Source organism: Rhodnius prolixus, unplaced genomic scaffold (assembly GCF_049639745.1).
Source record: "Rhodnius prolixus isolate KJV_2025 unplaced genomic scaffold, Rpr scaffold_3, whole genome shotgun sequence".
Classification (NCBI taxonomy): Eukaryota; Metazoa; Arthropoda; class Insecta; order Hemiptera; family Reduviidae; genus Rhodnius; species Rhodnius prolixus.
Genome location: NW_027411603.1, coordinates 20,867,355 through 20,894,755, shown reverse-complemented (window position 1 = coordinate 20,894,755; position 27,401 = coordinate 20,867,355). Strand labels below are relative to the sequence as shown.

The 27,401-nt window shown below is 32.2% G+C and overlaps 1 protein-coding gene and 1 long non-coding RNA gene across 3 annotated transcripts in view; one reads left to right on the top strand and one right to left on the bottom strand.

The window, feature by feature from the left end:
• LOC141453579 (acetylcholine receptor subunit alpha-like) overlaps positions 1–27,401 on the top strand; it is a 338,623-nt gene that overhangs the window by 26,123 nt on the left and 285,099 nt on the right. The gene's annotated exons all lie outside the window — the stretch shown is intronic.
• On the bottom strand, positions 1,865–26,972 carry LOC141452805 (uncharacterized). 2 transcript variants are annotated; one of them, XR_012457637.1, is made up of 4 exons: positions 26,846–26,972; positions 5,479–5,609; positions 3,560–3,753; positions 1,865–3,381 (listed from the first exon to the last, which is right to left on the bottom strand). It is a non-coding gene; the product is annotated as an uncharacterized lncRNA (long non-coding RNA). The 2 variants fall into 2 exon arrangements; XR_012457636.1 differs by having other exon boundaries at positions 1,865–3,753.

Sequence of the window (27,401 nt, the reverse complement as noted above, 5' to 3'; positions counted from 1 at the left end):
GAGATCAAATTGAACCAAACGCTGAAAAGCAAGCGATAATATTTTCGATATGAAATTAGCAAACAAAAATTAGTTGAAATTCGTGACTCCAACTTGAAAGTTTGACGTTAGTGAAGTGAAAAAATGATTGACTCAAGCCCTGTGCCTTTTCCATATCAGTTAAGTGCACCCACGGGCGATGGTTTTTTGCTCAAAAATAATGTTCGTGAACTACAGGAAAAACAAACAAAATACAAACTCTAAATCTCCTGCTAGTTTTCTATAAAAGTATTCTGATCACACTCCACTCACCCACAAAAATTTGCTTAAACTTTGGCCAATAGGTAACATAACCGGTAAAAGCAGAAATATAATGTTCATAAGTTTAATCTAAGCCAATACCTACTCTTATGACAGTCCGTAAAATTTATTTGCACTCCTAATTTTCAAGCAATAAGTTCTTGATTTTATAGTTTTCATAGACTTTGTACCAAAATTAATTACATAAAATATTAATAAAAATGTGAAATATACATATTTAGCAATTATTTTAAAGGAAAATCTTTTTTTTATTTAACAATTTTTCATTTTAATGTTATCTATAAAATCGTGTTGACATCATATCTTCTAAAGTTTGGTATCACTCGTGAATAAATATGAGATTAAAACCCAACGGATTTAAAAAGTTCGTTTTCCGAATGGCCTCTAAGTAATTCTTTCCCTAAGCTCTGTAGTATTCCCCAGAAACCAAATATCTTTATGTAAGAAAACTTTATTCCCAGTTGAAATAACAAAATGGAAACAGTAAATAGAAACATTATATCAAAAGATTAAATAAGATCTTAACAAAAATGTATTACTTTCAGAAAATCTTTTTCTATTACTTTTACGAATATATTAGGAAATAAATAATTTTGTTTTTGATAAAAGCAACAGGTTTGAATTAAAATCATGAAGGGAGATTTTTTTTTAAAATATTGTTGGATTATTCGAAAAGCAGCCGAATGTAGTCTTCATAGAAAGTGCTAGCCACTCAGAATGCAGTAGATTAGATTCTATTAAAGTTGGCCAGAAAGGCTAAGACCCCGCAAAACCAGCTGGCCTACTGAGACCTAGATTATAGTAAGTTACAGAACAGAATCTCTGGGCAGTACCATTTGTAACAGACATACCTACTATCACTATAAACTAAAGAGTCACAAGACGAAAAAAATCTAAAGGCTGTTCGGCGAAGACTCTAACTAGAATTCCCTTCATCGAAATCAGCGCCCATACTTAGAGTTGTGAGGTAGTGTTTACTTTTATACCTAATCACTTCTCTCCATCCACAGTTTTATTGCGTGTGCTCAACTTTTGTAGGCAGAGAAGTGTTGCTTAACAAAATATCTAAAAGATACAAATCGCAGAAGCCTTAAAGTATTTTCTGTTTAGATATCATGGGAAAATGTGATCGAATGTTATTTGCCAAAAATTACCAACTTTACTGAAAATTTAAAAAATGTTTAGTAGAATATGGCAATAATAAATTGAAGAATAATTTTTTCTTTTGTTTAATCCGGTACTGTAAATAATTTTTTAAAACTTGAATTCTACATTAATTTTATTTTTTTAAATAGCAAAAAAATAAAAATAAATTTGTGGAAAAGTAAGTACATTTTCTAATGTAAACGAGAAAGCTCTGCATCGTAAGGTATGAATTATTTAAACAACCAAGCTGGCTTTTTCCAGTCTACAAACTCCATGCTGTTATGACTCTGGTAATGTTATTTTGTCCAGTTCACATTTTGCCTAAATGTTGATTACTTATTAATCTTAAGAAAACTGGTACCTTTGTTTAGTTAGTGAATATTCAGATCGTGTCGTTATAAGATAGAATTTTGGTCAAATGAAGGGAATGCTTTCCTCTATAACTGAGAGAAATTAGAAGGTTCACCATTCAATAGTTCCAGAGATATAGAAAGTTATATTTTATGGCAATTTTAACTAGTTTTAAATTTTTAACTTCTTATATCTCGGTAAGTAATGCCCACATTTCTATGGAATTTTGGTTAAACAAATTGGGAAAAGTTATTAAATTTTCCAACTTTATAATTGTAACTGTATTTATTGCTTATAAAGGCTCGGTCTTATAGCTAAAGTTTGACTAAAATGATTTATACATAGTCTGTGTAAAAACCAAGTTTACAGATTTTTGTAACCCAAAACTAACTAAATAAATGAAACATACAAAAACAGAAGTTATAACAAGAATAAAAAAATAACCAAATATTATTAAATATTGTTAATAACTATTCTGGTACTAATTGAAAGTAGATAGACAGATAGATAGATAAAGATAGATCAATTTCTGTATTTGATGTAAATTTACATATTACAGGGGTTCTGAAATGTACAATAATTTTAAACAACTACTAGTATATTTTAAATATAAGTAATAAAATAAATTGTAACGATAGTAGAAATTAAATAAAATGTTTCCAAAATTCAGAGGCAGAAGAAACTGGTAAGTAATTAAAATTGTTAAGCCACTAACTTCTTTAAATCTCGTCCGGAATTCCTATGGGCACAATTGTGTACTAATTACACATTTTTATTAACTTGAGGCAAATTAGAAATACTGTTTGATGTAATGAAAAACTTTCAACATCTTTTATTTTAGGAAATTAGCCATTCTTGGCTAGTTCAGTACCCTTGAAATTGTTTCTGAATCTGTTTTACCCAATTAGCTAGCTTGTTACCTTTACATATTCAGCTCCTTGACTATAAAAATTACTAAAAAGTTGGGCATTACCATGTTTACTATCAAAAATTAACTATACTTTTCATCTTGAATTAATTTTTGGGATGAAAAGCAAACCTTGATTATTTAATCTGGTTAGATTGATCATTATTCGCATTACATGTTTAATTGAATTACATGTAATTTTATAAATATAGGGTTGTGCTAATTCATATTTATTAAGCGTTCAAATGTTAATTCCCACGAATAATTAATAATAATAATTAGAGCGTATAAGTATCAGTATTTAAATACTTCATTTTTCTTTTTTAATCTTTTTTTTCTTTAACTTTATTTAAGCTTTCTTCCTTTTTTTTAAAAAAAAATTCCGATTGATTTGTATAAAAAACGAAGTTACTTCAAGAAAGCAACGAAATTTATTTTATTGATATCCTAGTCAGTCCCTGTGAAGGTCCAGGAGCTGCCCCACAGCTGATTATTATGCAAACCTAGATTGGGGTTGCCAGCACTGTAGTAAAGCTGGTTACATATTGTTTACAAAGCTCCTAATGATATTAGCTCAAGGGTTTGTTGATTAGTTGGACCTAATAGTAGTTGAGTCCCTTGTGTCAACGCTTCTTGAGAAGACCTTGAAGATATTCGTCAAATCTGCTTTCACCTTGCTGTTATCACAAAAGTTAAAATATTATTCACAAAGATTCGTCAATCTGAGATTGATAAAATATAGTAACTAAGTAAAATTCCACTCTACAATTTTTGGCCCCACTCATTTCATTTTTAAGCCTTTTTAGCAGGCCCTTCTTTTGAGTGGACGGGAGAAATTAACAAATTATCATTCACCTCATCTAAAATTTTGCCAAGAAAATTCCAAATTTACGAACAGCTGATTATCGCAAATAAATTTGAGACGTGAGTTGGATTCAATACTCCATGATTCTCTGAATTAGGCGTTCGAAGTAAGTAAAATAGTTTACAATTTCTTATTTAGTGTTCGCAAAGGTAATTTAAGCAATCAAAAAAGTTCTGTACCGCATCTGAAAAATATAATATTAAAATTATACATTTTCAATTATTTGGTTGGAGACTTAACAATTAATAATTTATATTTTAAATATTTGTGGTTTGTCCTGATGAATCCAAGAATTCAATCGTTAATATAATGGCGGTCACTGTGCTGCTTTATAACAGACTGGTTGACCTTTCAGTTCAATTTTATAATATTTATAATAATTTTAAGTGACAAACCAAACAATCATGTAATTTGGTTTATTTCAAAATTGAGAAATGCACAGATAATCACTCATTTATCTTATTTTGCTTTTCTACATTTTATATGAATAAATTTTTTAATGTAATATTTTTTAAAACGATCGCAATTTTAGTTTGCTATTTTTTACATCCTCAATAACTTTTATTTCTACTTAGTGTTGAATAAATTTTATACTGAGATGGTGGACCCATTTGTGTTTTTATTTTCAATGAAAATTAGATGCCGAAGAGAAAGAAATATACAGTTGGATTATCAGTCCGTCACCAAATTCATACAACGAACCTCCGGAGGGCTAAGCACAAACATAACTAAATAGATGAATCAAATTTCATTCTAACTTCCTAAAAAAAATGTTCCAAGAAGTTCTCTGTGATATCCTCCACGAAAAGTGCAAACATTTAAAATGTGCCGCCGTTAATAATAGCTTTATTTATTATGTGAATGAAAAAGTCTTATGCCAACTTTATACAGATCCTTCCGATCATCATCTGAAACTTTATTTTTGTTTGGAATCGTAATAAAGTAGAAGAAGTAATAAAATAAGTTGTGGTCCAGCTAGTTTTATACCATGGCTACTTATTCTGAACTGCTGGCAAATAAAAGTCGCTATAAAGCTGCACATTATGATCCAATCGTAATGATATTATTACATTCTCTGGCTGCCTTATGTTACATTATTGTAGCAAAGTTTCTGTTTTATACAATTATAGCAGATTAAAAGGGAAGCTAAACTGCTATGAACGTTTTTTTACCTTGCGGTAAATAATAAATAAATGAACGGAGTTTCTTCGCTATTGTGATATACAAGTGGAGAGTAAGGAACAGGTTGTCGGCTAGTTTGTTCATTGGGTGTGAATATCTACATAGATTGATAAATTCTTCTTTCTACTCATTGTTGAGTAAAATATATTTTTTGGGGCTACTCAAGTTAAGGTGAGGACCTTGAGGATTTCCATTTTATGCTAGATACAATCCTCCATTTTTTTTTATTAAAATATTTCTTAAGAAAAAATGTGCTTTGAACACCCCCATGACTTTTTCTTTTTCAATTAATACCATACATAAAAAAAACAAATAAAAAATTGAAAAATTATTTTCAGACCTACAGTTTCCCTTTAGGTGGGGGGGAGGTTAGTCATTCCCAGTTACAAAAATAATTTTGACTGTATTCCAGCGACAGGTAAGCTATAATGTAATTTTGGACGTGATTATTTGGCCTCCAACAACAATTCAAGCGAAAAAAAACTATACTTTAGGATATATTTCAGCTGTGATTTTAAATCGTTGCACTGGGCAATGTTATCTAATTGGCATTTACTGTGTAGGATGAATCCTCGCTATTTAAAGATGTTAAAAATTTAAACCACAGCTTTATATTATAAATGCCAAGCTGAATCAAATGTTTTAAACTATTACATTGATTTCCCTGTCGTTACCTTTATTTATTGTCTAATAAATACTAATTTATTATTTTAAATTTTGCACTTGCCTGTTTTGTGACTGTTCACAGTTGCGAGCAATTTAGAAGTTTACGAGCTAGGCAAATTGGCTAGATTCGAGAGGTGGTTTCCAATTTTCCAAGATTCATGTCTCCCTTTTGATCTGAATATATCCTTCATCCTGAAATGAAAACTATATTAAAAAATTCGAGTTGAAGAATCAACTGATGGTCTCGTTTTAAAATGTTATTTTTACGGCATGAATACTCTTCAATTTTTTCTTCAGGCTTTTGATCTGTAAATAATTTTCAATGATAAAAAAACAAAAATGTGCAAATATTATATCTTTTTTGGTTAAATCTAATTAGGGTTCACCACCTACAAAGAAATAGGTTAGTTGGCATTTGAACATTCTTCTGTAGCCTCTCATATTAAACCTGATGCAATTTAATTTGAAAATTGTCTGGATTCTCACCCATGATGTAACCTGGCCAAGGGAATGGCAGGTGACCTTTTGATATTCCTAGCTTTCAGTCTCATCTTACTGATCAATTAGACTGGCTTGTTTTCTTGGCATTTTAGTTCATTCATACCGCTGCCAAAAAATAAAAGAATAAATCGATAATTATAAACTTATTGTTCAAAAATTAATTCCATTTTACACTTGGTTTTATTAAATTCAAAATAAATAATCACGACTGGAACATTTTACTTTCCACTTTCAAGCAACCTTTAAAAATAAAAAATTTATAAAATAATATAACAAATAGAATTAGGCATTCAGGTAAATTAAAAAATGCACCAAGTATAAAGAAACTCATTGGAGTCAATTTGAGAAGTTAAAAAATATATAATCATTCGATGGAATACTTCAAAGCCTTAATATCAGAAGCGAATATGGTACGATTGGAATCCTAAATTTAGGCTTATCTTTTTTAAGATATTTTATTCACACAGACTGTGTGTGAATAGTTTTAATTAGTTTGGCCCGATCGCAATACTTCCATTAGCTTGATGAAGGAGAAAGTAAAAAATTGATTTTAGGTTTCCTGGTGGAGATTGGAGCTTGTTGCAAAATATGGTGCGATTATAGTGAACTTGGCCAGTTGCAACAGATAAAATAGTAAGGCAACACACAAATGAACTACAACATAAATTTTTATAACCTTTTAAAAAAAAATTTCAGGCAAGACTAAGTGATGGCAGAAAGAATAAAATCATTCACTTTGGTGACTTAAACATATTTGTTTAAATTTACTATTGATTCTATACATTTAAATATGCTTAAAATTTGGTTAAGTTTTGATTAAAAAAACATTGCATGGCTACACACAACGGAAACTTTCATGAACTTAATAGTGCCATAGCGTGTAGAACTTGCGTTTAATTACGCCGATCAATTCGTTACCTTAATTGGTAGACCCTGAAGACAAGGTTGATGTTAGTAATGTTTAATGTCTCTGTAAATCAAGGACATTCAAATTGAAATATCATTCCCTCAGAGAATGTCATTTAAGTGATCAGTGATGATGTAAAGCACTGACTAATTAAATATTTTTTCAACGCGACAATTTAATTAAAGTTATATTATTTATTCAAGTCACAATACAGGTACTATAGAATAATATTTGAGGCCCTAATAACTGTTGAATACATTTTAACCGTCTAGCGTGTTAATTATCACCATTACATAAATTCATACACTTAGATTACTTGTAGCACATTAACAGAAATAATTCTATTTTAAATCCACAAAAAACAACAAATTACAATAACAAACTTCAATAACTGACTGCAAATATCTCGAAGAGGAAGCATTTAGCACTAATTCATCCTTTGACAGGAATATTCTCTATCAGTCACGTATTCTGCTAAGCTTAGTTTATAATTACGACATTAGATTCGGCACTTACATCTCTGCCACGAAATAGCCTCCCATGATCGTTTCATTTCCTATAGAATAAAAGACTTAAACATGTCCTTTTTTTAATATTCTCCTCAAGCTGCTGGTTTATCCTTCTTTTACTTGCAAAACATTTTCTTGTTCAGTTTTGGTTGCGTTAACATTGAATGAATTGGGAAATACATTTTCCAATTTGTGTGATTGTACAAAATTGTGATAAAAAAATTTAGGGCTAGTGTAAATTTATTTATTAGATGAATAAGTTTATTTGGGATAAACTATGAAACATACGCAAATATGTGATGAATTTGGTTTATTTAATTTTAAATTTCTACTGCTATTTATCCTCAAATACTGGGAGTAAAATATTTAATCGCACTTCCTCAGTGACTTATTTAAGGAGACGATCTTGCTGAATTTGTTAGCATCCACTTTAAAAGAGATTTTTCTTCAGTTAGATTGGGGAGCTGCCAGATACTGTTATACTTAGGTAGATGCTGTGAAAACAAACTTAGAAAAAATGGGAAGTTAATATTAATATTGAAGCGATGGATAAGTTTAAAAACTTAGGGTCGATTATGAACAATGAATTTTGTCAGTGAAGACATAACGGAGCACGTTTGCAGCCAGTAATACCTTAAGGCGGACTCTAAGAAATAAAAAACATCTCGCAAAGTACCAAATTAACCATTTACAAAACAATTCTGTGATCTGTCTTGTTAGAGAGCAGAATGTTTAGCCTGAATACTGTAAACTGAACTTCGTCCGTATTGTTAAGAAGGTGAATATTAAGGACTTCTTTTTATTAACCAGTAAGTAGAAAGAGAAACCCTATGAACATAATATCTTCTGCAAGAGGTTAAGAGTTTTACCTTAGATGATACTTGGATGTTGTGGAGAAGGATTTGGATCCTGAGAGTGCGATACTAGAAGGTGAAGGCAGTAAACCACCAAGAGTGTGGGATTTTATTAAAGGATGGCTGGTCCTAAATGGACTATAGAGCCACAGGCCTAGGTTTATTTTGGCTGGATGCATTTATGTCGTATTGAGTACATCCCTTGTCTGGATATACTTACTATGTAAGTTCATAAGTAATAAAACTGTTTTTATCCGTAATACCCAGCTTGATTTCCTTTTTATATAGCATATATTTATTTTATTTTAGCACTAATGGTTGCACTTAGAGTTTAAAGAGAGAGTAAATCCATACAGGTAGCACAAAAATGAAATAACATTAAAGAAAATTAAAACATGAAGGCCTGAAAGAGCTGTCCAAAATCGTAAAAAGGAAACGGCTAATATAATTGCAAAATGTGCAACTCTACACCTGCTGATTCTGGTGTCTGATTCATTAGCTACTGAGCTACGTACTGAGTCTGCAGATGTTGTGAGTGCCATAAACATTATAATTGGAAGTAAAATCCAAAAATTCTACATCAGTTTCAGCAATAATAAAAACATGTCAGCTATAATCAACGATATTACCTGTATTTTTATTAAAATCTATTTAATGGAATATAAAAAAACAGTTGTGTGCATCTATGGAAGTTGTAATTATCAATGAAAATGATTGTAGAGAGTATAATGCTATTTCTTTATTTACAGGTTGCCTTAAATTGTTTAAACTAATAGAGAATCCCAATTATGTTGTTATGGAGTTTAAAGGGCCTTGGAGTCCACTTACTTTGTCCAGTTTAATAAATATTTAAAAAGTAGCGGCAAGATTTTGCAGCAGGAGTGCTTGAGGTATAATAAAGCAATGAAATATTAAGTGTGTACAATGACGATCATTTTACTGTTTTCTGTAGCGAAATAAAATGGTGCACATGTAAGAGATCAGCAGTTATACCCATGGATTTTTCACACAATTGAGATGGTGAACAAAAGTTCGTACAATATAAATATCAAATTATAAAGTTGTAAAAATATCAAACCTCAGGCAGAGCTGAAGTTCAGAGATGATTTGATATGAGTTGGAAACAACGGAACTTGACTGGTTGACTAACGAAAGAACACTGACCCTTTGGCTTAGTCTTCCTTTCACATCTATTGCCCTCGACAAGTTGCAGTACACAGGTTGCTGGGGTTGCAAAACACTAGACCCTTTTTGACGTTACTTCATACCTCTTTTACTTTAAATCTGTCCTACAAATCTTTTTCCGCACTTACAAAATAATATTTCTTTATTCAATTTTTTACATTTAAAACTTTTATTGATTTCTTTATTAATTTAATAGTTAATTACTTTAGAAGTTGTTACACACTTTAATTTTAGTGATTGTAACTAATAATAATTTGAATTTGCAGACATTTGAAATTACCCAATTATTGTATCTGTGTTTCCTAAAAACTACAGAATTGCCATAAATTTAAGTAATAATTAAAAGCTGGGTTCTATGAGTGCACATGTTCTGTTTCAGGCAAAGATGCTCAAGATTTAGACAGATAAGGGATTGAGAAAGGAACATTATTTTTAAATAATGGCGTAGGCAGAACGCAGTTGTACTAAGACATGTTAGTGTGGGGATAATAATTAGGATGTCGCAGTAATGGTCTTCATGGTTTTTTTTAAGAGTACCCGAACAGCTGGGTCCTTCGGGCACTTGGGACAAGACTGAAATATTTAAGAACTATTCCGTTATAGACAAGCAAAAATGCTCTACAAATTCTTGATCAAACTGAGCTTTCAAGGGTTCCCATGTTTACAACTATTTATTAAAATTTTATTGGACTTAAAATATTTTGCAGACATTTTTTGTTTATCGCACCCGTCTTTGAATACATTGCCCGTGATCTGTGCTGATTTTTTAAAAACAGAACTTGACGTAAATCTTTAATAATAATGGTTGTAATATCTAGTTTGAGTTACCCAAGATTTTGTTTGGTTTTTAACCGACGTTTAAACGCGCTGAATTTTTTGCACGATCGGGCACAGGATTCCAAATTGCTCGCACTAAACATTACGTTATAAAGTTGCTGCATTTGTTAACAAATATTAAAAAAATTAAATAAATTTTTCTCGATTTAAAAAAAGTTTATCTTATACTTTCATTCCATTGTAATATCTCTTACATAAGTTTATTTATAAGAAAAGAAACATTAGTTTGCCTAATAAAACTTTAACCTAAGTGCTACAAGCAGAAAAATGAAACAGAAAATTAATGCCCTTAAATAAATAGTGTACTGGAAGATGCTGATTGATTTTTTCGTTGTTTCTTAGCTAGCTTTCAATATGCAAATGCATACAAACTTGTTGCACTTATTGCAATTACATTTTGCCAGCATTCTTGTTTGAAAATTTCTTTCTGGCGTTCCTGTCATTTATTTCTTCAATATTTTTTCATAAACATAATAAAAATTAATCAAAACAGATAAATGACCTAAATGAACAAATTTTAAACCAACAGGAACGCGCGTGGTTTATTATTCAAGTCATTAAATCGATCTAAATGAAATTATCTTCACAGAGAAAACACCATGCAAAAAAATAAACTTATCGTGCTAAAGAGGGATGAAAAAGAAGAAGTATTGTAAGATCGAGGAGGCTACGACCCGATGCTCGCAGATGAACCAACAAAAAGAGCACAGGTTTATCGTTTCGATCAGCCGCACCAGGCGGAACGTTAAAGATACATCGTTAAAATAAAGCACAAATATACAGTTTCATCTAATGCCTACCATTTTGTGGCAATTTCACCATCCGCAGACTAGAGCCCAAAATAAGATCGCCCTAGATCTTAGATCATTTATCTACAGATATCTTTGTTGCCAGGAAACACAACAAAGTCGCCACCTACTGCACCACCTTACCCACCACAGAGATAATAGCTTGTGCTCAAATCCAAAAGGAAGCAACAACTTTGGTTATTTAGTGAGAGCAACATCAAAACATCTATAGCCAGGCTACATTCAAGTTTGACTATTTGGCACAATGGTAATACTTTCTTCTTTTTTTTCCCTGCAGTAAGAACAAATAAAATACTTCGTTCTTTCAACTTGTGTGAACAACTTTGGTCATTGGCGCCCGGACGCTACTTAATGGCCAGGACTTCCGGGAAGTGTTCTCTCGTAATGGTAACGCTCCACCAAAGTAGTTGTAGGCGAGAGATCTTATTACTTTTTTTTTAATGTTTTCTTTTCGCCCTTGGTTGTTTGTTTTACTTTAGATCAAGAAAGTATAAAACTTCTCAGATGTTGGAAAAATAATTAAAACAATAAATATTATTTTATGTTCCTACATGTTGCCGGCAAGAGTATGAAATCCTATTTAATCTTTAGTTATTTTAAAAATTCAAAAAGTCCATTATTTATATAATAAAATACCTAATTATTTACTCGAAAGTTACTGTTTAATCTTGGGTGATGTTAATTCGTTAAACATTTTTTGCTAAATAATGGGTGAAATTTAAAATTTATGTTGGCAATATGATGAAGGATTTAGAGTGGAACAATTGGATTCTCTGATTGTTCTCTGAATGAGTTTCGCGGAGCTACACACTTTGGCTACATCTAACTCAAGATAACTTTATGCAGAGTTAGTTTGTCTAGAGCAAATAAATAAATTAAATTAATGAAAATAAAATTATTTAGTTTGTTTATTCAGGTTAGTTAGTTGTTTGAGCCTGTAATATTTACTTGCTAATTGTAGCTGTCATTAATGCTCACTTTAAAGTTCAGTTGTAATGAGATTTATTATTAAAATGCTATTTAATTTTTTTTTTTATCCTTTGTAGTTTGTTTTATTTTTATCAATATTTTGGTAAATTGGTTAGATACTTTATTAAGTAACTAGGAATGCGATAAAATACCTTGCTTACCACATTATGCAGGTAAAGTGTAAATAAAAACCTTTCTCCATTCTCAAAATCTGCTAGCCTTTCTTTACCATTTTATTGTTATTAATTTTTCTATTTATTTAACGTAGAATTGAAACTTGTCTCTCTCTGTCTTTTTTTTTTTCTTTTAATCCATTTAGTCACTAGAAGATGGTAAATAAAGACAGACCTAAAGGATAACATAATTTCCAAGTGAAATAATGGAATGACAAAGTAGAAATGCATAACCTGAAAGAAGGAATCATTAAGAAAACGATTGAAACGAAAGAAGAGATTGCCTAAGCTATGATAAAGTTAAAAGAAGATTTGAGTTATTGTGATTTCTGAAAGATTATTTTGAAAAAAAAAAGGCTTTTAAAACAATTTGGATTAGTTTACAAAATTGGTGTAGAGCTGAAACCAGACTTCAGAGAGAATTTCCTTGAGATAAGATCAAGTCATAGTGAGCTAGAGAGAGGTGAACTAGATCTAAATTCTTCAGAAGGCTTAAGGTCGAACTATCACATTAAGAACCATGGTGGAACCACGTAATATTCATTTTTCACATGGTTAATATTTCTTTAAGATATTAAATCTCAAGCGTGGGACTCATACTTTGCATCTCCCTTTTACAAGTGCATACTTATAACCACTTCTAAAACTTCTCTAGAACTGCAAAGAAGATGTCCAGCAAGTGTAACGCCAGAAATGAGAAAAAAATAAGCAATATTGACAGGGGAGTAATGAGTGAAATGAACTGCAGCGCTTCTACCGTGCTTAATTGGAAACATACAAAGAAGATGAAGATTTTTTACTTTTAAAACTTGAGAGGATACTAGAAGATTTGGCAAAAATAGACGCCTTTAGAGGAAATGATTTATTTACTCATCTTTTACTTATCCACCGCAGATTTTTGGTGAAGAATTAATAGAAAAGGAAAATTTTATAAGAAATAATTTAAAAAATAAAAATAAATCAAGTGCATAATAATTCTCAATTAGGTTTTTACATTCAGGTCTGCCCTGAATATTACAAACATTATCTACTCGATTACTTAATGCTGAATTAGTGAATCAGAACTTTAAAGAGCAACATATTTAACTAAATTTAAATCTTATACTTGTTAAAACAAGCTCCAATTCATTTTTGTAAGAAAAGTTAATTTTAAAGTATAAGTTAATTGAAGTATACATATATGCGATTAGGATATGTTTAACGTGTCAGACATTTGGTATCTGTAGAGTGGCCATAAGTGTCGTTCTCTGGTTTACTACTGAAGTAGGCCCACTGGGAGACTTCGCTCTCTATCGATCCCTGCAGACAACTGCTGGTAAAAGGAGGTGCTAGATAACTATCGGGTCTTTTGTCCTTTTATATCTTGTGTCTGATACATTTTTTTTTTTGTCTCATCATTTACAGAATTCTCTTTGCCCAATTTATATTTTTGCCAGATTCTAAATTTTATAATAATTTCTGCTTAACATTTCTTTTAGTTATTTAATAGTTAACTATGTGGATCTTCTAACTTTGACGGCAGATTTACTCACTCTTTCTCGGTAAAAGGAAATAACACGATACATCAAACTGTTGAAGTAGAGTTTTCGTTGTAAATCACATTTTAAGTTTGCCAAGTTTTAGCGAATGGTCTGGAAATATATATATGTGTACGTGTTTGCAAGTATAAATAACAAAATAACTCAAAAACGAATAAATATCAACTTTATTTTCAGACTGAAATTGGTCACCCAAAATCAGATTTATCAAACAAGGAAATAAAGCATTACTCAATTTTTACAGGTTTCTGTATTTTCAATAATTCTTTTCAAAAAGTTTTAACAATTTTAACTTCTCTAACTTCACGCAAACTCTAATGGTGTTGAATGTTAATGCTCAAAAACAATGCGTTAAACTCTTCATTGTGAGAACTCTAAATTTGTTAATGATTTTTAATAGTATTCTAAAATATAAGGCATTACGTAATACAATTATAATTATTACTAAAACAGGCATAACGAGGGTAAGATGTAGAAAATAATTATTATTGTACTAACTTAAATAAGTAAATTAAAGTAACAAATAAGTAGAAATGTTAAGTATTAACTTTTTAAAAATAGCAAATAATCCTTCAATCAACTTCAAAAAAGTTCTTGTGCAAAACTATACATACACTTTATAGAATGAAAACAACGATTATGGTTGCTTAACTTTGATGAAGTTCACGAAAACATGACCCTTCGATCTGTCGCATGACAATCACTTAAAATCACAATATTAGATGGACCAAGTCAAAACATACGATTAATTCAAGCAGATATGTCAATAGTTTATACTAACAAGGCGTCCTCAATGATGTAAACCATAACTTTAATATTAATGACCTTATATGTGGTTATGTTGTATACTAAATGAATCAATGGTAAATAGACCCAGCAATACCTAAATATGGGATCAACAATTTCACTGATCTCTTCAAAGAAAGTTCTTGTTGTTATTGGTACACCGTCCTTCTCGTCCCAAATTATTAAAGGTAATTCTTTATCGAAGAACGTAAATTAGAAATAGGTCAAAAAGGCAAAAAACAGGTATAACGCGGTTAAGAAGTAAAAAATCATTATTATTGTACTAACTTAAATAAGTAACAAATAAGTAGAAATGTAAGTCACTTACTTACTTCTGCTTTTATCGCTTGCTCGCGATTATTGGTTTCAAAACAAAATATTGGATCTGCGAATGAAGTATTGTAACCCTAGTCAATTAAACCTTTTTATCAATTCTCGGCTGATCGATTTTTTGGTGTACCCTTCCAATCATTCAACACATCGAGCGCTTCGAAGTTGCTGATGGCTACTGGATGCTTGAAAGCGGCAAAAGACGTCAACTCTGCCTCCCATTAATGATTTCAAATTGTCAGGAAAGTTATGACTATTCGATAAATTGATGGAGCCGTCTTGGATTTGCCAAATAAAAGAATCGCAAATTGCCTGATTATCGAAATTCTTGTATTCCCTTGGCATTGTTATGATGCACTTAGATCCTCTGCTAGGCTGCCTATTCGCATTTCTTTTTTCACACCAAAAAATGGTGCTAAAGCATCGAGATTACGAACTTGGAAATATCAACCCTACCACTGTAACGAATTTCGGCTGCCCTGCATCGCTTACTCATCCTCATGATAATCTCACGTTTTGAGATGTTGAAGGTGTTTACATAATGGCATAATTATGTATTCATTACCTTTATTACTAGCTTAAAAGCCCACTAATTAATGTAATATTGTTGCGGGAACAGCTAATAGAGAATAGGAAGAACTTGTTGGAGAAGTTTAATAATAACTTGTTATCGGTTGATTTAAATAGAATTATTAACTCAAATTATCTGCCTTTTTATCGTAGAGTTTTTAATTTTAAATGTTTTGAGCCTGAGGATTATATAAAATTTTGTACAAGTTTTGAAAAAATAAGGATAGTCAGCCAATTGAGGGTTGCAAATGGTGACTTTCTAAGGTTTTATATAAAAGGGAAAATGTATATTTTCAAAGCAGAAGAAATTTGTAAATTGTGTAATAAGGTTATAGGCAATGTTTTGGAGCATCTTATTCTAATCTGTTCTGGTTGTTGTGACTACCGCCAGCGTTACATACAAAGATATATAGTTCATGATGATAATTTACAAAATGTGGAGAGTATCCTGGATTATAACAATCTAATAAAATTAAATGATGTTTATTGTTATTTAGTGGAGATGTTAAGAAGGAACGATTTTGTTTGATTTTATATTTACTTAGGGGTTGCTTATTTAATTTTATTTGTATGAAAAGTTATATAATGTTTAATTTGTTTATCTATTTTCTTTAAAGGACTATGTTTATCGTCCCTTTTTACAATAGTTTTTGAATTATTTAATCTTGTAATTAATGGTTTTTTCGAATCGTAAGCATTACTACTATTTATTTCTGCTTTATTTTGTTGTATTGTATATTAACTGAGCCAGACTCAAAATTTGTATAAGAATATTCTTTAACAAATAAAAAATACTACTACTACTACTACTACTACTTGTTGCGGGAACAGTATGATAATTTATTGTAGAGCAAATTTACTGCAAATCAGTGGAAGTTTCTACAAAGCCTTCATCAAATGATGATGAGATATATCTTTTTTTTTTATCTATTCTTTTTGTTGGCCCGCCACTTCAAACAGATGCGACCATGAATACCTACGTATAAAATTATGGTTGGTTGATTTCCGTAATTTATCTAAATAATAATCTGAAAATAAACTTATCATCACTTGCAAAAGCTGTGCAAACTTTCTCCACTTAGGTAACAGTGTGTGAGTTAGCCTGCTTTTGAGGATTCCAACTGGGAAAAAGAATTAGTGTAGATGAGACGGTAGACTTTTATATTATCCCCGGGCGATCCCAGTTTAATTAATATGGAAAACAGTAATGGGATTTGCAGCTTTACATGTGAGAGATTATTATATGGCGGTCGTCTAAAATAAGCACCGAAAATGAGCTTAAGTCTGTGGGAGGGAATATTACTTTTTATTAAATTCTAACAAAAAAATATTCTGTTTTATATGATTAACATCGTCGCTTTTTAATGTAATTTCGTTGAATTTTATTATCATTTATGTTAGTCTTCGCTTTTTCATTTTCTTTTCTTAACACATTGCCGACCGCACGAGTTGCAACTGAATATTAGTTGAACCACTGTCTGAATCTTCCAAATTACTCTCTGAATCGCTTGAAATTATTCTACGAGTAGATCTATATTTCCTGGTTTGATAATGTCCCCATCATGGATATCAAAATTGTCTTCTGAACATTCTGATGCCAGTATCAAGATGAAATTAATTAAAAGCATCTTCAATTTCCTGGGAAATTTTATTAAGGTCTTTTATTATATTACAAAGATAAATTACAAAACAGATATGGAGTTGTTATGCTCAATGCAAAAATTGTAAGACTAGAATTGTAGATGACTATGGGGTGCGTTCCACTAAGCGACCACAACGACCACGCTCACGACCGCGATTTTGCCCGTTCCACTTGCTTGCGAGCGTTGCGATCGAAAACCCAAGTGGAATGATCTGTGGGCGTTTTAACCGTTCATGTAAACATTACATATGGCGGCCTCGAAAATAAGTTAGAAGCTTGAAGAGGTTGTTTTTTTAATTTTAACCCCGTTTATAAGCAGTTATAATAAACTTTATTAATTATTGGTAAAGTTGACTTATATTAAAAGTATATATATAATTCAATTTTTTATATTACATTTTGGAGTATTTATAAAATTTACGTTTAAATAAAATTAAAGTGTCTTTTGTGGCAACAGTTGGATATTTATTAATAATGCTTTAGAAAGTTCTTCATCTAGTTCCAATGAAGAGTGGAATGCAATTTTACAAAATCGCAATGATAAAAAGCGAAAACTTAGGCCACGTATTATTAGCTATCAGAGTAATTGATCTTTATTCAGATGAAGAATTTAAAAGTTATTTCAGGTAAATGATTTTGTGTTATTCAGTGATTTAGTGTGTAAAGGGATAAGTAATTATTTATTTATTTATATTTATTTTTTGTAGACTTTCGAGAAACACATTCTATTATTTACATGAAATAATACATTCATTTACATGAGATAATTTTTTCGGTCGCCATATTTTGTTTTAAAAATTGCGCCAACTCTGAACGCCCACTTCGACCCAGCTCTTAAGGTGGGGCGTTGTGTGAGCGAAAATAGTGACGTCATTAGTGACGTTTTCGCCGCGACCACAACGACCGCGGTCGCCAAGTGGAACGCCTGAAAGTATGTTTTGGTCGTTGTGGTCGCTTAGTGGAACGCACCCTATGCTATCAACTGTAATCCAATATGGCGTATATTTTTTTGAAAATTTCATGAACCGTTTATCAGCATTATTTTTGGTTCTCTTTTAATTTTCCTTAGAACTGTGCCAACAGAAAATCTGTGTTTTAAAAGATAAATACAAGGTAAAATTAATAATAATAGCTACTCCAATACAAAATAATTCAAAAAAAAATTTAATGTGCAGCCAGACAGCTAAATTATACAGTGAAGGGTTAAATAAAATTCATACATTTATCCACGCTAAAGTAATTAAGAAGAAATGGAAGAAGTTGAGAACATTCACATCACTCCGGAACCGTAAATGAGGTTGTTAGAAAACTTGATGGTTGAACATTTAAAATTAAGGGAAATTTAATGTGAAGTAATAAACACGCAAAGTCTGAAAAGTTAAATCTAGAAAACTTTTGTAATTAAATTAAGAATTAGGGAAATAGGAAACAGTTGAGATAGCCTTGATTAGGTGTTTTTCTTTTTTAGTGTTTTTAAATATAGTATGTTGTTACTAGTTTTTTTTTCAAGGCAATCGAGATGGCACTGTGGATTATTTTTAGAGCATTTCCAGTGCTTAGACTGATGAAGATCATGAATTAGAAGTAGCCAGAGTCTCAACGGTATGCTTGCCTTTCACCTATGCCAAGAGACGCTCCTATGGCCTCGGAGGATGTTTTACACCTGATTCCACTCTATCTACAACTACCTTGGCAATTAATAGGAGAGACACTCTGGACTATTGTAGAATCCATTTGGATTCTGGGATTTATCCATTACGTCAGTGCTTCCCAACCTATGTGCCGGGGCACACAACTATGCCGCGGCAACGGTAGAAGTGTGCCGTGGCAAAAAATTATAATGGCGTTTATTAAAATTAATTATAAGTTAAAATAGTATAACCTCATATTCCTGTAATGAAATAAAACATAAAATAATGCGGAAATACCTTTAGTATCTAAACAAAACAAACCTCACTTCATCAGTTCTGCTTGGTGGTGGCGCTCCATAACAATTTCAGTACTTACCCTATGCATTAGTACAAATGTTACGCAATTTATTAAAATAAGGTAAGTGGGGGGAAGATGCCACACTTAACACTTATTTCCGTTTTGTAGGAAACTGGGTTATCGAAAAACAACACCAAATGTATCAACGTCCAGGTTGTTTTTTATTCTTTAATTACATATATATATTAGTATATTTAATTAAATGCAAAACCGATAAAAATGCATTTGAATGAAATTTGTCAAAACTGGCATCTTCCCCATATGATGGGGGAAGATGCCAGTTGATGCGGGGGAAGACGCAACAATATAAATTGAGAAAGAAAAAATTACAAATTTAATGTTAGGTAAACAGCAAAATATTCTCATTAAACACTGAGGGGAAGGAACACCGAACAAAAGATATTTTTTGTTTAATTTTTAACATTTTTTGCAATGCTGCAAATTTCATGTAGCCATCTCTTGCATGTTATGCATTGAAGCCAATCGCATTTTGGGCCCTTCCTATCACAAAAATATCCTTTACACTCAATACAAAAATCATCGTCCTCCTCTTCAATGTCACTCTCACCACTGGTCATTACCAAATTATCGGGAGCGGAGGATGCTGAAGATGAACTGTCCTTCCTTTTCTTTTTCTGCAGTACTTTTCCCCTTTTTTTTTGTCGGCAGAGTAGCCTCTCTTCTCAATGCCTCCCGTTTCTCCACCGTCGTAAGGACTTCAGCAGTTTGTTTCTTTCTTCGAGTTTGCTTGGGTTTCTGAAATCTGGGGATAGGACTAATTTCTTCAAAAGAAGTGATGGCACCGCTGCTGTTTGTTGAAGCTATTGCCAGAGGTGCGTTAACTCCTTGTGTGGCATTCAAATTTTCTTTCATATTGTCAGAATGGTATAAGCTTGTTCTGGAATTTTTTGCGGATCGTATGTACAAATTCCGCATGCAGAAAATCCCACGCTGCCATTTCCAACAGTGGCTGCCCTATTCCACGCGGCGCTCAGCAAAGACCCAAATTGAAGTCTGGTGATTCTGCGTCCAGGGTTAGAAAGGATCCAGTTGTTAAGGGCCTGCTGCCAAAAAGTTTTGTCTTTGATTTCTATTCCCTATAACATGATATTAGTTAGTTTTCCTTTTTATTTAATAGTTTTTAATGCTGGGTCAATATGGCCCGAGGTGACGGCTTATGGCACTTCACAAAAGGTGACGGCTCAAGGGTTAATAATATTAATGTATTATACAAAAACTATATTTCGTGTATCATTAATTGTTTTCTATTGATTTAATATTATAAAATATATCATTATAATGTAATAATGAACGAGAATCAATATGAAATTGAAACACTTCAATAGGTGGCATCTTACCCCAAGCACTGGAGGAAGACGCCACATGGGTTTATTTTTGTACTAAGGCTTCAATCATGTTGTTTCAAGCTAACACGTACTCACCAAGATGTACACGACACAAATCTCACGGAATTATTACGTTTAATCTAGTCAATCCATCACCAAACCTTAAGTATCGACAACGATATTATAACATGGGCACTCACCAAGTTCAAAGAGTTGAATTTTCAGTTTAACGACGATTAAACTAGATATAAATAGAAATACTCACAAGCACGGTATTCACAGTTGTTTACTACACACTTTAACGTAGAAATTGCTGCCATCCAGTTGTAGATATGCAAAATATGACGATACTTGCATCTTCCCCCAACTGGCATCTTCCCCCCACTTACCTTATATTATTAAAAGTTAGCTTTCCCAGTAAATAATAACAAAACTATATTTCTTTAACACACATTAAGTACTATCCCTAATTTCCAATATTGCTCTGATAAATATAAAATTAACAACGTAACACAAATATTAACCCAAAAATATGCTAGTCAAATATAAAAATTAAAGCAACTGCAGTTTAGTCATTATCTAGCTTGACCACTGGAAGACTGGAGTTAACTTGCTTCAAGAGGATTCAAGATGGAGAATTAGTAAAATATGCCACAGCTTTCTTCGTTCTTCTTTATTGACTGTTTAGTTTTTGTAACTTTAATCTCATTTAGTGGTGCTTTTAATCACTTTCTTTGTAGTTACAGATTTACAATTTTACTTGAATACAGACACTTCTTGACATCAATAATGGGCATTAAAATAAAGAATTTCTTTGTCATAAGATTCATTGCTACTGCATACATGTAGTTAATTGTATTGACAGAGAACGGTATAGACGGGTGAATGATTGGGTTTCTTATTAATGATGGTTTTGGTTTTTTCGGCCGTTGTTGATAGATGATTTTTGGGGAATATCGAGGTGCGCTCTTAAATAAAAACAACTTTTTTGCTTTATACCAACGTTTCGGTAATTTTTACTACCTTCTTCAGGGTATTGTAAAAAAAAGTTTGTGAAGTTTAATGTAGAGCCACGAGTATATCATCATAGCTTCACAAACTTTTTTTTATAATACCCTGAAGAAGGTAGTAAAAATTACCGAAACGTTGGTATAAAGCAAAAAACTTGTATTTATTGATGACCGCACCTCGGTATTCACCAAAAATTTCTTATTAATGTTACAGCCTGCCACGAAAACTTGTATTTTTGTAGGATAATAATAGTGACGTTATTACAGCACTGTAATATATACTAGCACTATATAATACGTCATTTTAAAATGAAATGGTAGCATTTCAGTTCCAGTGTGTCGTTTAATGTTTGGTATCTGACAGCCATTTTTAAGAAAAATCTGAAACTCTGAAAAAAAAGTCGCTTCAATAAAAATGGATTTCAGAAACAACAAACTAGGTATCTAAAGCAAGATTTGTACTAAAATACGGAATACCAAATTTGGAAAATAAGTGAAGTGAGTGAGTGATGACCAATAGAAGGTTGGCCTCCCACAGATGATCGCGACTGGCGAGAAAAAACCTGCACCTTATGGAAATGAGGTACTCTCTTCTTAGACGTACAATAGGAAGATGACTGCTGAGGATGGAAATAGTGCTCAATCCCTTGTTTCATTTCAATCTGTCAGAGGTTTATGTTGTAAATATTGAATAAAATACAATTACAAGAAAGTCAATAATAAACTAAAATTATACTAGTCAGCTAAATTACAAACTTAAGACTAAGAAGATTATCAAATATATCAAAATACACATTTGTTTGATGCAAGTAAGCCCTTGCATCAATTAATTAACAAACAAAGATAAAGGGTACTTTTGCTATTGAGTTGATATATTTGGAGGTATGGGGGCCCTTTTGTTAGTCAATTTCAGAGAAGGCCGATTGTCATTCGGCTTGGACCAATCACCTGCACACAATGATAGAATATATCTATCATTTGAATCTCGTTTGTATGAACAATCAGTCATTCTATTGAATTGTACTGTTCAACAAAACTTACATTTTGTTTTTAACATATGTTTCTAAATTTAAACAGCTTACAACAGTGTATTTTAGATATATTTTAATTAAATTATTTAAAATAAAATCTTTATTTTAGATCATTCAATTTTCCAATTAATTGTTTTCTATTTAATGTTTTTTACTGAGAGAAATATAATTCCATGGAGAACATTGTGAAATAGTCATCAAAAATTAATAAATAAAATGAAAATTTACAAAAATTACTTAATATCTAATAGTTTTTAGATAAAAGTCACCGACAGTATATATTTATAAACTGCTGTTTCGAAATCGGCCCAAATTTGGCTACAGTATATCTTTTACGCATAAGAGTAAAATCTTAATTTGGATTAAGACTAATTCTCTTCTTAGTAGGGTAGAAAATTATATCGCTGATTTTATCCTTCGTAAAACTTAAATTTATTGTGTTTCTTACTGGTTTCGAACTTTTATATTAATCAATTCGACTAAAACTATGTAGTATGAGATGGAAAGTTAGTTGATGTCGAATCCTATACTACAACCGATTAATCAACGTCTGATAATGAGTGAAATAGATGTAAAATAAAGTTACGACGGATAAAATTGGCGATATTGTCGCGATTTGCGAACCTAACTGCTGTACATTTTTAGTTGAAAGTTTTATTCACGTATGACGTTAAGACAAACTACCACCGTCTTCCAGGCCGAGGTCTTTGCAATTAAAATATGTGGTGAGGAAAACCTGCGGATGGAACTTAGAAATAGGGAGATCTGCATCTTTTCCGACAGCCTGGCTGCGCTGAAGGCCATTGTTTCCTTCAGAATTACCTTTTCCCTGGTCTGGGAATGCAGAAAGTCCCTAGAACTACTGGCTCGGCACAATAAAGTTCGGCTGGATTGGGTGCCGGATCCTGTGGGGATTGAAGAGAATGAGAAAGCTGATCGACTGGCCAGGAAAGGAAGCTAGTACTCCTTTCATTGGCCCGGAGCCTATCCTGGGGATCACCAAGGGTTCGGCTCGTGCGGCTCTTAGAGATTGGATTTGGAGGGAACACGAGAAGAGCTGGGTGATGTGTCCTGAGGTTAAACACAGCAAGACTATAATGCCTTGGCTGTGTAAGCAAAGAGCTAAAGAGACCCTGTGTTTGGGTAGGAATCAGATTACTCTGATCACAGACCTATTCACAGGGCATGGTAGGTTCAGGTAATATCTGCACAAGGTTGGGGCTCATTAGCTCGGAACCGCTGTGCAGACTGTGTCAAGAAGAGGAGGAGACGTCCTCTCACCTGTTGTTTGATTGTGTTGCAATCGAGCGGTTGCGCTAAGAAACCTTAGGAACTTTGAGACCAAAGGAGATTGTAGCGCAAAAAGAACTAGGTAGGGAAAGTCCTCAACCTTCTTAGAAAGGGCGGTTTCAACTACTAGACTCAAAAGGGGAAGGCACATTAAGCCTCTAGTGGCTGCGGTTCCGTGGGGCGTAGGTCCCGTCCCGTTTCCAATCTTAACTAATTAGGCAAACTATTGTAATTTGCAGCTTACCTAAGTCACGCGGGTCATTGTTTGAATCGATTTTAAAATTTTGGTGAAATAAAATGTATTAAATGTATTTTTAAAAAAATCATAGTCCATGCAAACATAAACTACAGGCTCTAACTTTATTGTGCTAGTATAGCAAAATTGTCGTTTTGATGTCTGCAATTTTCAATGAAATACCTGCCAGAGAAGCTAAAATATGTGCTGTTCTATACCTTTGGTTTCTATATAGTAAATACAATAACGAGGAGAGGTTATGGTAAGGAGAATTCTCTTGTTCACCGTGTCTATAGCTATGTTCGCCCAATTAGTTCGTCTCTTCTGGTTAAAGTTAACGATTACTTTAAGGGATCCACTGTCTTTTCTGGTCGTACTTCACTTCACACAAAGTAATGAACCGCATTTATAATTCGTTGAAACGAATTTCATTTGTACCTTTTTTCTTTGGAATCGTTTGGCTTTGTTTTCTATCTCGCAGTTAGTTATTATTTTTAGCTGGTACTGCAATTGAAGGTGACGTTTTTAATGATGCGTCAGCCATCAACAATTTTTTCCACTTATGAGCTACCATTAGTTGTTCCCATTAAACAAAAATACAATTTTATCCACTTATGAGCTACCATTAGTTGTTCCCATTAAACAAAAATACAATTTTATCCACTTATGAGCTACCATTAGTTGTTCCCATTAAACAAAAATACAATTTTATCCACTTATGAGCTACCATTAGTTGTTCCCATTAAACAAAAATACAATTTTATCCACTTATGAGCTACCATTAGTTGTTCCCATTAAACAAAAATACAATTTTATCCACTTATGAGCTACCATTAGTTGTTCCCAATAAACAAAAATACAATTTTATCCACTTATGAGCTACCATTAGTTGTTCCCATTAAACAAAAATATAATTTTATCCACTTATGAGCTACCATTAGTTGTTCCAATTAAACAAAAATGCAATTTTATCCACTTCTAAATCTGCTCCAAATGCTTGCAAATATGCTGAAGAGAAGAGTTGTGTTATACAAAGTGAAATGCTAGATTTAATTGTCCAAAGCAGTTAAAGATAAAATAGAACTAGACAATTCATAACTAGCTTTTGCCAAAATTTATTGAGAATAATTTGGTGAAATGTTTTAATTTACTGCCCGAGAGGATAAATACTTTCAAAATAATTACTACTATGCTCTCAACGAAATTTAAAAGCAATTGAAGACAGTTGCCTTGTTGGCGGTGCTTTCTTTTCTTTCTCCTTACAGAATGAAATACTTCCAGACTAAAGTATCAAGTCTGGCACAATTACTAGAATACCTCAATGGCAAAAATTAAAAGTTCTTATGCAATTATGTAAAATGAGGCATGGCAAATAGAAACTTCTAATCAAGGAATTCAAATTAAAAAGTAAATTTAAAATAAAATACCAATGAATCATCATTTCATCATCATTAATCGCCCATTTTTTTCAGGCGGCGCTTAACGTCCAAAACTACCAATGAGGTATCGTGGAAGCACATACTTTACTATAAACAATTTTTTCTGACAAATATGTTTTAAATTTTGTTTGTTATTTTAAATTTGTGCTATTTAATTTATTTGTTGTAAATCTTGGAAAAAAGAACTCGTATCAATTTAACAGAACACAGCTTAACCCTTCATCGGGCGCAATATTTTTGTAACACCATAGGACGCAACTAATCTGTAAGATTAATGGCCCAATAGCTGTTAATATCCATCAAAAATGTTTTGGAAACTAATGAAAAATTTCAGTTTAAAGTTTTTTAAAAAAAAACTCGGTAAAGTGGAACAGAACATTAATGTGAATAGAAAAATCAGTCATCCCTAATTTTGAGGTGCACATTTATGAATGAATGTGTGAGATGGTTTATTAGCATTATCCAAGAAATTGTTTACTTATTGATGCCCGCCTATGTTCAGAAGAGCGAAAGAATGACCATGAACCATCTCCGAACGTTTCTGTCGACGTTGTCACCAACTATACCAGGCAAACGCCATAAAATATTATGGCTCCCTGGTCTGACACTAGAAGTAGGTTTTTCATCCGGCAATTTGGTTACTTTATCTGTACATACGCACTCAAAATCATCCTCATCATGATCTTCTAAACATTAAAAAAAGCTTTAATATTATTTAACAAAAGACACTCGTTGCAAAAATAGACAATAAGTAGAAAACTGACTTTTAAATTTAAATGTGTACTTTGTATCAGTTTTTGGTTAGAAAACTTGAAAAATTTCAATACCTAAAGAATAAGACCATGGGGCGCAACGAATCTGACAGATTACGCGGACGCTAAGTAACACCACATAACTCAGTAAAACACCGACAGTCCGTTTGGTTAGAAGAAGGTAAAAGAGGAAGCTACTGAGGGCCATGGCTCATTCAAAGAAATACCTGAGTTGCTATCAACAAGAAAATGCCCTCTACATCTCACAGATTAAATGCGCCTGATGGAGGGTTAAATTTATTTGAATAGGAATGGCAATTTTCACTGAACGCTCCTTTGAATGACAGTGCTAGATCTCAGATAGTTGGCGGGTGTTAAATTGAGCGTCCAACTTCTTTGATGTATCCCTTTCGTTTGTGAAGATTGTTGTGGAAGCTAACATACTTTACTTAAGTTTCTCGTTTAAGCATTAAATAAAATTACAAGGTCTTTTCCTGGATATCGAACCTAAAACCACGACATAGCTTTGCTGGCTGTGCTCTTTAACTTCTCGGCTACCGTGGCGACTGAGTGAGTATTTGTTGTTTGATCTTGGGACTCTTGTAAGACATAGGGCATAAGTTTATCACATTTTTTATTTTATTCTTACTAAAAGTAATTGAATTTAATGAATACCCAGACAGTTTACGCTGATATAATTAACTTCAAAATAAATATTTTACTTACTTCATATCATTAAAGCTGGATTTTTGTAAGAACTTTCATTGAAAACACATTGCTGACCACTCGGGAAAATCTGCCCGTTTTGTTAAATTTCAGTGCACGAACGACGGGAAAATCTCCACGTTTGACATTGCAACGCAATGGAGTACTGAATACTTAGTTTTAAGTATATGCTGGCCAAGCTGGCCTATGATATCTAGCGGCATTTATTCAAACTAATGAGAAAATATAGTTCCATCTGTTGCGACAAAGTTGTATGAACATGAATAACAATTCATGACGATTTGTCGTCAAGAAATGTAGCTAGAGTTGCAGCACAAATGTTCTGCCTATAACAGTGCATATATTTTTTATTTTCCTTTTCTTCGTCAATTTTAGGTCTTCGCAAGATACTGCAAATGTAAATGTGCAAATGATTTACCAAATTACTTGAATAGTACATTCTGTTCAAAAATCTATACAAATATACATTTTTTTCGTCTGGAGTAACTGTTTACACCTTTTGCTCTTAACTATTTACAATTATAAAAGGATCAAAATCAGAGCATTAAATCAAGGG